Raw genomic sequence first — 14,571 nt, forward strand, 5'->3', positions numbered from 1 at the left:
AGACCCGGAAGAGGTTCCAGGTTCCTGGCTTCAGATCGGCGCGCACCGGCCTGTTGCGGCTCACTTGGGGAGTGAATCATCGGACGGAAGATCTTCCTCTCTGTCTCTCCTCCTCTGTGTATATCTGGCTGTAATAAAATGAATAAATCTTAAAAAAAAAAAAGAAAAAAGAAAAAATAAGACAAGGGCCTAGCGTGGTGGCCTAGTGGCTAAATTCTTCACCTCGAACATGCCAGGATGCCATATGGGCTCCGGTTCTAATCCCGGCAGCTCCACTTCTCATCCTGCTCCCTGCTTGTGGCCTGGGAAAGCAGTGGAGGACAGCCCAAAGCCTTGGGACCCTGCACCCACATGGGAGACTTGGAGGAAGTTCCTGGCTCCTGGCTTCAGATTGTGACAGCAACGGCTATTGCAGTCACTTGAGGAGTGAATCATCGGACAGAAGATCTTCCTCTCTGTCTCTCCTTCTCTCTATATATCTGACTTTGCAATAAAGATAAATAAATCTTTTTTAAAAATAAAACAAAGGAGAACAATAGCTAAACATACTTTTTTTTAGAAGGAACAATTTAGTCACACTTAAAAATATCTGTCATATTGCATATGCTCAGTTCCAAAGTCAGTGGACACAACTGATATTTGATATACATTCACACATATGCAGTTGATACACGTTCACGTTTATACTAAAAAGTTTTCCACTTATACTGTCAATCTGCTTATGCATTTACAATGGTTAATATTACCATTTGAATATAAATTTAAAAATGAAAAATTACCTATGTAAATAAATTAAGGCAAATTTATGTCCGAAAAACTTCCTGACTATACCACATTGCAAAAGAGTATTTAGGTTTTCTTAGATGTTTGCTGGAATTGCCACAAAGCAAATTAAAGCAAAAATAAAACCCACTAAGATAATGTGCTTTTTCTTTTTATTGTTTTATAACATTTTTGAGAAAGATGAGAAACAAATTTAAGAACCTGATATAAACAGAACATAAAGAACATATAGCCACATGTTATTGTATACACTTAAGTAGTTTCCTTTAATTTTAAACCTCTTAGCTGCATTCTGAAGTTTAGCAAGTGCACATTTTCAAACAGTCTTTATAATATCCATGCTCAAGCAAATTTTTCCAAAAGTGAATGAATTATTCCTTAAAATAGCTAATTTTTTCCTTTCCAGATAACTGCATCAAAAATAAATAAAACAATTATAGCTCGGAAATATCTTCTTAAAATACCATCACATATGCAGAAATAAAATCCACAAATGAAATGCAAATGTAGCTGTGTGCTTAATTACCTTGATCTGTAGTATCCCTCTTAATGAATTACAACTGCACTCATCAGTTTGTGTGGACTATCCAAAAATATAAAATGAAAAATCTTAATTTTCCATCTTGACATATCAAGCACAGTTAATAGTAACTAATGATATTTTACTAGAATTTATCATAATCACATCTGTAGAGGCATTTTCCATCTCCAATCTCTGTTGGAGTCATATTGGGAAGAAAATATCTAGTTAAATCTTTTATCTGCAAGTGTTTTTGAGAATATAGGAACTAATTGTTTTATGGAAGCAAGATAATTCCAAAAATTCTTGATTTTTCTATAAATGTCACACTATTACCAACAAGCCAAACTCTTGCTCCTCTGACTTTTGAGAAGACACTTTTTGGGGGGATCCCCCAGAATTCTTTATTGATGTTTTCCCTAATTTATTTTTTCTCACTTTCAAAGATATTAAGAAAATACAGGGAAAACTGCCAATGTATCCTAAATAACCATGAGAATAAAGCACATTCTTATAAAGTAAATTTTATAACTGTGTGAGACACAGTGCTTATCTCTGGAAAAATGCTACTTAGCACCTGATTCTTAACATTTCATAAAAATAATTCCTACATGGACTGAATTTTTTAAATCATTCAGTGTTCTAAAAACAACAAGGGGTTACTATTTTATAGTAGATTCAAGGTTATAATAATGAATAAGATCACAGACATTAATTACACCTTGAAACTAAAAATAGTAGAGAAACAAATGTCACAAATTTAGAATAAGCATACCAAGAATAAACACACAGCATGGAATTATATTTTATATGTATCTATAAATTAATATCAAATAAAAGCTTTTTTAATAAACTCAATATATGTAAATTCAGCAATGGTTAGTTATTCCAGACAGTATTAGCTAATAAACCTGAAAGACCATTACTTTCATTTTAATTTAACTAGTAAACAAAATCTAAATGTCAAAAGTTAGCATGGTGTTTAATGAGTGAATAAATATTAGCACAGCTCTTGAAATCTCAGGTAAGTCATTATTAAGGACTTACTACCTTCACTACCTGACATTTACATCCTTTTTCATATTAGTTTTTTTTCATTAAATATCTTCTTGTTTTGAACATGAGCCATTTAATAAACAAAAAAGTACTTTTTTTCTTTGGTGTTTACTTGAGAAAGTATCACCTTTGTAATATGTGCTCCAAAGCAATTGGGCTGTATTATGTCAACATGCTGTTAAACTCTGATTACAATTGAGTAGGGGAAAACATATTATCTAATTATGGAAGAAATATCCATATGTTGTTACTGTCTAATTAAAATGCATAATGTATTTTAGGGAATCCAAAGGAAGACATTTCTTAAAACAAACAAAAAAAGGAAAATATTGAAATAAGAAATTATACAAATCAGATCAAGGACTGGAATTTTTATTGAAATTAAAGCCTACAGAATCTTAACAGTATGAGACTATTCTTATTTTAATTCATAATGTTGCTTCTTTGAACTGATGAAACTATTCCTAGCCTAAAGTTAGCTGGGGAATGGAAGCACAACATACTTGCTAATAATATATTTGTGAATAACACATTTGTTAATGTGTCAAACATGAGTTCAAACACCAATGGCATTCGATAACACCTAGTACTTGCAATTTTCAGATTTCAGTTTACTGTAAGTTAATGAAATATTATGTGTTTCCGACTGGTGCAATGGCATAGCAAGCTCATTCTCCAGGTGCAGTGCCAATATCCCGTATGGGCACTGATTCAAGGCTGCCCCACTTCCAATCTAGATTTCAGCTAATGTCCTGGAAAGCAACAAGAGGCTGGCCTAAGGCTCAGGGCCCTGCGTTAACATGGGAGTCCTGGAAGACGCTCCTAGCTCACAGTTTTGGTTTGGTCCAGCTGTAACCACTGTGGTCACCTGAGAAGTGAACTGAGAACGAAGATCTCTCTCCCTTTCTCTCTTTCTCTGTCTTTCCTTTTTTTTTTTTTTTTTCGCTCAAATCTCTCCACCTCTGACTTTCAAGTACAATGAATAAATCTTGAAAAAAACAAACCCAATATTATGTCATGAATATATATTTTGGCACAGCAGTTAAGATCCACATTTATGCATGTACATCAACATTCCAGTGCCAGGTTCAAGTCCTGGCTCTGCTTCAGAGCCCACTTTCCAACTAACACACACTCAAGAGTTTTGATCCCCAACTCTCATTTGACAACCTAAGCCAAGTTCTGGGTTGCATCATTCTGAACTAGTCCTAAATGTTTTGAGTAGTTGCCTGAATGCACCAAGCAGTCCACAGTGTCTATTCCTGTTTCTATCACTTTCAAATAAACTAGTTACACTTTGTGTCAGAGCAACAGTTTTCCATCAGTACAATGTAAAGCATTTGTAAGGAAGCATATACGATGATTGAGTGAATTTGGCTGAAGAACAGCTTTAGGGGATGGTAATCATGATGGGACACCTTAGGTGGAAAATAAGCGTAAAAATTAATAAAAATCAAAGTATTCTTACAGGACATTTCTCTAAAAGAGGGCTTACTTTTTTGTGTTAGTCTTGTTGTATGAGTTTGTTTTGTTTTGTTTCCTATGTCTCTTGTAGATAAGGAGTAAGGAAAGCCACCAAGGGTACATGGTAAGAATCAGAAGACAATTCCAGTACTGACAATGGAACAATAATTGAAGAAATACGAATTTATAGTATATATAAAGCAAAAACACTGACAGAGCATAAAGAGGTTTGCATTAAATTTTTTACTTAAAATATGTAATATGTGGCATACTATAAATTCTCAATATTTTCATAGTAATGCAATTTTTCTGTTTATGGACTATGTTTGTCTTAGGAAACACAAGAAAACTTGATTTATGCCTGTTGCCTGGGGAACAATTAGCATCTATAAGCTCATCTACATTAGGGCCATTGTTGCAGACCTTTATACAATATCACCTATCTTACTATCATTACAAAAAAAATCTCAGTTCCTGAATCTTGTTTACTTGGCAGTGGATGGATACGATTTTTCTCATGACGGCACTATTCAGCTGAAGGTATAACCCACACTGGGAATTACTTGAGCTCTCAACAGCCAATAAAGTTGACCTTTTCTAGTAACGACAGAGTAACCTTAGTGGAACCCATGAAAGGCAAATGTCCCAGATGCGATTGAAGCAACAGCTAAGACCAGGCAAGATCACCTCAGCTTAGCTCCAAGAAAATTTCCTTTCAGAATAAAGCAGATATTTCTCAAAGGATAACAAAGCAAGAAATGCAAAGTATTTAGGATTCATTCAAGCACTGAATTGCTTCAGTTTAAGTACAGTTTAAATACCTTTGTTCTCATAGTCTCAACATTTTCCTTTTGCTCTAGTATTTTTTTCATGTTTATATATAATATATATACTATTTTATATATATATACTTTTTAATATATATAGTACATATATATACATATATACTTTTATAAGGTGGGGATTGAGATTATGAGTCTAAGTCCAGAGCTTGGAGAAGGAGGGAGAAGTGCCCACTTCCTGGAACCCATTTCACTGTTCTCTGTTGAACCTACTAAACATGCTGTTTGTGCAACGCAAGATCTTGGAGTTGCCAAGGAGAAGGGTCCTGCCCTTCTGCTTCTCTGTCCAGACATAGTGTGGGTGTGGTGCTGGGAAGGGGTCATGCTACCTGTTTCCAGATTAGATACCTGCTTGAACCCCTCACCCAAGATACTTCTATTCATCCCAGACACCTGGGTTCCCTAAAGCCATCAAAAAAGAAAAATACAATTGTAACAAAGGCTTTTAAAACAATTTTAATGTCAGTTAATTGTCCTTTAATTGTCAGTTAATTTGTCTTCCTTTATTGCAAACAATTCTGGTAATAAATAACTTGTTTTAAAATAGGTCAGTTGTTAGTACTAGCAGAAGAATGAGTATATATTTATGTCCATTCTATACGCAAACAGAATCAGAAAATAGTGGCCAGGCACAGAGTAATTAGGAAGTTGTAAGAAGTAGCTTTAATCTTTTCGTGTACAAGAAACATGCTTCCTTTATCATATTTTGCAGGGATCTTCTGACATTAAAATAAGTAACAATGTCGGTGACATCAACTTCACTTAGTTAGCTTGACTTACACTAGATTTCAATATAGCAATCTAACTACAATGTGATTTATTTTGGAAATTCTCTTGTTTCTTCTAGCATATACTTTTGTCTTAAAAAGATGCATATTTTTGTAGATTTCCTACTATATCAACACTACCCGATTATATATACACACAAACACACATTGTGTGTACATATGCAAATATATATATATATATATATAATTCATTTCCCTTTTCTGTTAATAGCAATATCTCCTTTTTGGCATTTAGGCATTTTTTGGCTTTGCTTCCTGGAATGTAAAAAATGAAAAAGATAGGTCTGTCTTCACATAGTCAAAAGGAGAATAGAGAAATATTCGCAGAATGTAGGTAAAACTTGGTCCCATTCCTTGTCATTATCATTCAGTGCATGTACATAGAATGAGAAAATGAATGAACTTCACTCATTCAATCTGTCAATTTTGTCCATTTGTACTTGCAACTTAGATATCTGAGATTTTCTTGCAGAATTCTAATAAACTAGTTTCAGCCTCAAGCTCTCTGTGGGCTAACATATCCCAGATAAACTTCATTTACACCTAGATTGTCCAAAATAAGTACTGCCAAATATCATAATTAGTAGGCCATAATGTATGAGAAATAGTTGCATTTACTTTCATATTCAGCAGTAAGGAATAACAACTTTTTCAGTCCTTTATTGAATTTCTGCATTTTTTTCAATAATAAAAAATAACAATGAATTTTCAAATGCTTATGTTCCATGTAAGATAGTGAATGAGTGTGACTATAAGATTCTGAAAATGAGTTTTAGACAACATGGAATCAGTCTTGAGCAAGGCCATTTAGAGTGCCCTTACTACATAGAGGGCATACTTACCAAAGAGAAATGTGATTGAGCCAGCTTTTATAGTCTGCATGCAATGGGGAACTTAAATATAAATATAGAAATCTTTGAGACTTGGTGATATTGCAACATCAGCTGGCTGCAGGTCAACTGTCTAGTATAAAATCTGGGAATCAGAAGAACTGTTTGTTCTCAAAATGAAATGTGAAGCCAGAAATATCTCCCTTGAAGATGAGAAATTAAATGCCTTACTCTTTATACTCTTTGCTAATAAATGTGTGAAATTTCATTGCATGATCAACATAATCAGACAAAAGTGAGTTGTTCTCATAATAGCAAGACATTCTTGGAAACATTTTGAGGAAGAAAAACATGGAAAAACACAATCAGGTTTCTAGCCAGCAGGGGCTCCATGCTTCAGGATCTGAGGTGTAAATAAAAACATGTCCTTTTGTATACTTGTTAGTCAACTGCAAGGAAAAACAAAAGATACTGCAAATTATCTATCACTGATTGTGAAGAAGAGACTCTTGGGAGAGATTTAGTAGCTAATTAATCATAGTAAAACTGAAATATATGGTTGTCTTGTGCCAGCAAAACTCAAAGATGGAACAGAAAACAAAAATGCTCCAGTACAATATTACAATGGGAAGCTTTTCAGAAAAGAAGGATTGCACAGCATACCGCATTTAGCAGCAGGTGAGACACTGACAAGTCTTGTTTCTGGTAAAGTGGTAAAGGATAATGCAGCCACGCTATTTACTTACTTACTCAAAAGCAGAGTAACAGTAAGTGAGATGGAGAACGAGAGAGAGAGAAAAAGAGAGAGAGAGAAAACGTATGATTCAATGTGCTGATTCAATCAGTTTCTTTCCATGTCTACATAAAGGCTAAAGATGGGCTAGGCCAAAGCATGAAGTCAAGAAACTAATCTGTATCTCCAATGTGGTTAACGGGCCCAAATATCCAGTTCATCTTCTGTTGTTCTCCAAAGTACATTACAAGGGAGTTTGATGGGAATTGGAGTACCCAGGACATGCACATGCCCTCTAATATAGCATATTAGTGTGACCAAGTAAAACTTTAATCAACAGAGCCACAATTCCAGCCCTGACATAACTTTACAAAGCAAGCACAGTAGTTTATTTTCCAGTTGATATATCATTAATTTTTAAGTACATTAGAAATATATTTTAACAGAATTATTAGTTGTTTCCAGTGAACATTATATTATTATCTTTGAACTACTTCATATCAGTTTTAAATCACTGATATTTCTAAGTATCACAGCTCACTAAACAACTTTACCATCTGCTTCCTGTAAACACATCCTTTCTTCTTGAAAGAAGATGATGTTTTGAAAGTAAAATATCCATGTGAAACAATGTTTCAAACACTAAGTTCATTCTTTTTAATTACCTCACCAGCTGGTGCTGTGTGTTTACTTGTAGACACAAGATACTTTGCAAAATTATTCTATGCTGCTTTAGGTAATTTATATTTGCAATAGTGCAAGAAAAACACCTTTGGAAAGATTTCAAGTAGCTCTCCAAGTCTTAAAACAATGGACTTTAAGAAATAAAATGCAATCTTAGTAAGTGAAGACATGGGGTTCATTTGTGAAACAGAATCAATAAACCTTTCCTTAGTAGTAGCATTATAGGTTGCACAATTTAATTATTCTCTCTAAAGAGAGATATGGATGCTCATTCACCAAGAGCACCATATACTATTACCAAAAGGATAACTTGAACTAGGAATGCATGATCACGCAGTATATTAATATCAGAAAGCATTGAACGTGCAGCAAGATGTACCAGGTTCTAATAATAATTCCATCCATGTATTTCACCTTCTAGAACTCTGTGCGTCCAAGTTTTGCTGTACTTAACATCATGAAAATATTATATATGGGTCACGAAATGCTCAGAAACGTAATTTCAAAATAGATATTTTTGTTTTCCTATCATCTAGTAAACAACACAGCCTAATTAATACACAGTAAAAAGTAATAAAAATGAAAAACAAACAAAAATCCAAAATATAATGGACTATAAAATTTCATCTATTTCCTACTAGTTCCAGAAGAATCTTCTAACTGGCAATAAGGAGTCTGTTCTCTGAATTGTTCTCTTCATTTTTCCAACTTTCTTTTATATGCAAGCAATCAAAAAAAATCAGCTGAACTCCCATATCAAAGCAGAACACACCATGATTGAATGAGATGATGCTAGCTCATGTCTAATAATGCTTTCAGTGTCTCTTTGGATAGATCTTCAGTTATGTCTGAGGGACGAAGAACCCATTCCCTTGAAATCAGTCCCCTCCTGGAGTCCCCATGGGTGAACTCGAGGTTACAACAATCTTTGCGTGGCTGAGTAAAACCCATTCCCCTTCATCTGTCAGGATCCAGGCAAGCTTATGTATTCAAGATTAATGTTATTTTTAGGGATTCATACAGAAAGCATAGAATTAATATACAATTATAGTTCAACAAATGTTGAAATGATGACAATGATATGGCCATATTATGCCTATCCAACATATTTAACACTGTGTGCCATATTTAAAAAATAATTATGGGGCTGCCACAGCAGCACATCAGGTTAATTCTTTGCCATATGGTCCAGCATCCCACATGGCCAATGGTTTGTGTCCCTACTGCTCCAATTCTCTACTTACGGCCTGGGAAAGCAGTAGGGAATGGTTCAAGTTCTTGGGAATCTGCACCGATGTAGCAGCTCCTGGCTTTGAACTTTGGCAAAGACCAGCTCTGACCTTGGAGGCCATCTGGGGAGTGAACCAGCAGATACAGATATTCTCTCTCTCTCTCTCCTCTTCTCTTTGTAAAATCTTCCTCTTAAGTAAAATGAAATACACTATACAATGAAAATGCTCATAAAACACACACAGTGTGTGTATGTGTGTTTATATTCCAATAGAATTAGAGTGATCTTCTCCAGAGAGTTCAAGGCATAACCCAGGGAGGACACACGTTGGCTCTATTTGGCCTGGATCATTTTGGCCATGCTTCCTGTGCCAATTCCCTGTGCTTCTGATGGCTCATGCTTGCTTCTAGGTCCATACTTGTGAGATTTGGATTGAGTATCACCAATAAAAGGATTCTGAAGATTTCATCATGCTCGGAACAGTGAGACTGGCAGCAATTCAGAACTATTGAACTATCAAAACTGCGTGAGCAGGACCCTTGGAGCATACCCTACATTGGGGACCTGGGATGTGTGGGAGGCTGGGTGGGGCTTTTCCCTTTATCTCTCCCCTTACTCCGGATACAGAAAAAATAATATTAATATTAATGTGGAAACAATGGTCTCACCCACTTTCCTATACCCCTTGACCCTTTGTGCCTTAATCAACTATGTAAAGATTATCAAAATAAAAGAATTTTTTAAAAAGTACATGAATCAGAATTACTGATGGAAGAAGGTGTTTGTAAAGAACATTTTAATATTATCACCCAAAGGGAAAGTGAATACAATACAAAAAGCAATGGATATTCATTTATATAGTTCTGTAAAATCATCTAACAGGTTTTGTTACTACTTTTTATTTTTGTTACCATATTGATTTGCTGAAAAATTAGAAACTATAGTGAGTTAACGTTATGTGAGATATAATGTAAATGTTCTTAATTCACTCTGCTGTACACCACAATTCCAGCAGCCACTCAGGAATGACTTCACCTGGTACGGCGCTATTGTCATTCCTTCTTTAAGCCCTGAGACAACTGTGATAGTGTCAAAAAAAAGTATACTGGCATTTCAGAACAGAACAGAGGTCAATTATCTAACACCACCAAAAAAAAAAAAAAAAGAAAAAAAGAAAAAGAAAAGAAAAGAAAAAGACACAAAGAAAGCAAAAATAAAATGAAGACAGCTTGACCCTAGTTTCATTATTTAAAACAAATAAACAATGAAAAATGGCTTTCTGGTCTATGTATTTTTCTTGGAAACAATTGTTCCAGAACTTCTGGTGTTTAGAATAATATTTTTTCCTAATTCATGACAGCCATCTTCAGTTTCTCACTCCTGTTGTATCTGGATCTGTGCTCTATAAGTCATATATAGATGTTTTATTTTTTTCTCCCATAAATCCCTCTCCCTTTCGTAATCTTCATTTTCCAGTCCCCTAAAAAGTCCCATAGTAAGCCCCCGTATTAATTCTAATAACCACTCTATCTCCTTCCTGAAAGGCTATTTCGAAAATAGCTGGCAGACTTATGATGCACGCCTATGATGAATTGGTCTTTTGGTCTAATCATAGTTCCTAAGGAATTTCCCCAACATTCTACAATGTTAAAGCCAGAATCCCACAATCCCCTGCACAATCAGCTGCAGTATCAGTATAAACGCAAGTGACTGCCCGTATTTCAAGCCAACTTATTCCTATATTTTGTAAACTCTGTCTGAAACTAAGAAAAAAAAAAACCAGCTTGTGTTTCCTTGGAGAAATATTGGCATCAGAGCTGAGGGTCAACTTATACTGTGTCTACATAGTGAGACATTCTTACAAAAGACTATGTTTTAAATTCAGCCTCATTTTTGTTTCTTTATTTCCAGTTAGAATTGAGGCATTAGACATTTTTAGCTCCATAATTTGGACTGGTAATAGCTGATTGATACCCTACGAAGAAAAGACCCTGAATGTATTATATCATCCACCAAGACCCTGTGTCACCATGATTACTTCTGAAGTCATGAACTGTTTTACAGTTAAAACATCACCAACGAAAAAGCAAACAACTTCAATCAATTCTGCTGCCCCTCATAGCATATATATATGTAAACTACTTGACATTCAAATCCAAAACCAGGTGTCAGAGTTACTAACTAATGATTTAGTTAATTTTCCATCAATTTTCCTTGCTTGGATCTCTGTTAATCCTCATCAAGTGTCCATGTTCTCCAATACTTGGTGGCCACACTTGCTCCTAATTCATAATCTAACGTGTGTTGACCCTACAGAGTCTGGAATTCTCTCTTCAATAAAAGATCTTGTGCTCTATTCTTGGATAGGTTACTAGGATACTTCTACTAACAAGGACATTTCTCAGACACCCAAGACACTTGACTCACAACTATGAAATGCCATCTCATCCTCTGCGTCTTTGTTCCATGACTGAAAATGATAAATGAATCTCCCAAACAAACTGTAATGTTATATTGATACTAATATATTGTGGAAATGATATATTTCCCCTCCTACGTATAAAGACAATGGACAAAATGAACAAATGTTTCACTTTTTCCCACAGCAATCTTTTTTTTTTTTTCCAGGTAACTGAGGTGTCTTCCTACCAATTACTTGCTCTAACTCACAGAGCTTGAAAAGAACACAAATAATAGAGTTAGACCTATATATCAAACATTTTTGTTAACATGATAGCATAGTATAATAGCAATAAAGATGAGATGCATAAAACATAGCCAAACAGCCACAATATTCTCACCCACAGTAATTATAACAGAGTATAGTCAGAGATACAGGAATCCAGTCATGTCAACATGGAGGTTAGCCTGATTCTTCCAGAAGTATGAGCAGAAACAGTATATCACTTTATACTAGAGTTAGAGGTTATATCTTACAAAGAATACTGTTAATAACCAACGACTGATACATGAACCTACCAGCAATTTTGTAATATTTTCTCACCTATCTCACTTTAGTATCCACATTCATTGAAACAACAATTAAATACTATGAGAAATCAGAGTTTCTGGAAATAAGTTAAAAATAAATAATGTGTTTATTCATCAAATCATATTAAAATGCATAAACAAAAAATAGCATAAGTTATAGAGATGAAAATAACTGTACTTGAGACTATAATTGGAAATGTTTGTAGATAATACCTTACACATTATGATGAACAAATTAAGTAGGAGTTTATTTATGTAATGAGTTGTTCACATTCGTTGTTATTATATTCATATTATAGTGATAATATAATTAAGATAACAATATACTATAAAATAGCAAACTATAATAAATGATATTATCCATTTAAATAGGGATATGTATAACTGATATTTAGATTGTTTTTCATAGCCACAAAATCATTATGAATGTAGAAATAGAAAATCTAGTTTTTCCTTTGAGAATTTTCAACAGTCAAGTCTGATTAGAGTTTGGGTGAATTTGATGTGAGTTAATTAGTATACTTTGAAAAAAAAGATAATAATTTTCTCATTCAAATGTATTGTTTATGCTTTGCAAGTTAAAGGATATTAGACTTCCTTAATTAGAATCCTTCAGTGGCTCAGAAACAAGGAATATACAGTTTATAACTCATTTTAGATATGTTTGCTAAATAAGTACACATTTTGTTCATATATATTTAGTATTCCTAAAAATATCAGAGCAGTAGCCATCTCAAACATTCCTAATGATTTTCATTATACACAGATGCTTAAACTTCTAAACATGAGCATGTTTATATCTATGCCTGTATATTTGATTAAAACCATAAAAGAAATGTAATACTGGAAAACATTAGCCATGCATACCAAAACTGTATTGCCTGATATTTGATTTGCAACAAAAATATAATTTATATTGCACTTTAAAGAGATACAGTTCTTGGGCCCGGCAGCTAAAGTCCTCGCCTTGAACATGCCGGGATCCTACATGGGTGCTAATACCGGGCAGCTCCACTTCCGATCCAGTGCCCTGCTTGTTGCTTGGGAAAACAGTTGAGGACAGCCTAACGCCCTGGGACCCTGCACCTGCGTGGGAGCCCTGGAGGAAGTTCCTGGCTCCTGGCTTTGGATCTGCGCAGTACCGGCTATTGCAGTCACTTTGGGAGTGAATCACCTGACTGAAGATGTTCCTCTCTGTCTCTCCTCCTCTCTATATATCTGACTTTGTAGTGAAAATGAATAAATCTTAAAAAAAGAGAAAGATATAGTTCTGTTTGCTTTCTTTTCTTTCTAGATTTTTGAGTTTTGAATTTCTGTAACTATGGACTAAAGTGTTTAATTTTGCATTGCACACACACACACACACACACAACCTGCAGTAGATACGTGAGCAGACACACTTTTGCTGTAATATGCCTACTGAGTTCTCCACATATCATAATATAAAATTGTGACTGATTTCTGGAATTACTGGAAAAGTTAATCATCACCATCCATCATCATTGTGAGATATAAGAAAATATGGGAAAAAAATGTCAAATAAATTTCAGTATGGTGCCTATGCTGTTGTCAGCATGTCAGCACTAGAATTTTAAGAACACATCATTTTAACACTTTGATGGAGATGTTGAATGAATCACAATTGTATACTCAGCAAGAATATGAACTGAATTATTTTATATCAATACCTGCCACTGATTATAGAGTAAGGGATTTTAGAGAATTATCTCCCCTATAAAAGATTCTTCCAAAAGACCAGATTAAAACATAGCAATGATTCCTTAAATAATATTTTCAAGGTATTAAAGCAAATCAACCTTCAAATATCTATAATACTGTTTTTATATAATGCAAAAGATGAAAACAGATTACTCATAAGAAACAGCTGTTCTTAAAAACTATTTTTATATATTTATTAAATAAACACCTATTGGTACCACATAAGTTACTGCTATTAGGATTTAAATATGAATAGAAGAATTTAAAGTAGCATGTTTAATGAGAAGGATATTTTCTGGAATACAACTTAATGTATCTTGTGTCTATGCAATACAACGAAGTGACAAATCATAGAGTCTTGTACTTCATTCTTGATACTATGATTTTATATATTCCCCTTATCACGGGCCTATTACTAAGATAATAATTAGTACTATTTTGAAACAATGAAAATAAAATAAAATCTGATGTAGCAGATTCTAATATTATTTACCATGACAATTATGGTTTTACATTTTATATGCACTGGAACTCATTTTGGTAAATCCTTTCAAAGTTAACTATATAAAAGATATTTATATTGGTATGTACTATCACTGCAGCTTCTTATCACTGGACTTTCTTAATTACTTTTCAAGTTCAGCAGACTTAAATAATTTACCTTAAAGATTTCACCTTCAGAAAAAATGTCAACTTTTTACACAAAAACAATAGTTGGTATATCTTTACAAGTGCATCATAATTTATAATCACACCTGTTTTCACTAAATTGTGCTTATAAAAACATTGAAAAGGAGGTATTAGAGATTAAATGACAAATATATGTTAAAAGTGGTTTTAAAAAACAAAGCTTTAAATATTCCAAATGTCTGCCAAAGAGATGAAAACAAGCCATCAAAAAGGAAAATAAAATCAAATATCAAACATAGC

Source organism: Ochotona princeps, chromosome 13, assembly GCF_030435755.1.
Source record: "Ochotona princeps isolate mOchPri1 chromosome 13, mOchPri1.hap1, whole genome shotgun sequence".
Classification (NCBI taxonomy): Eukaryota; Metazoa; Chordata; class Mammalia; order Lagomorpha; family Ochotonidae; genus Ochotona; species Ochotona princeps.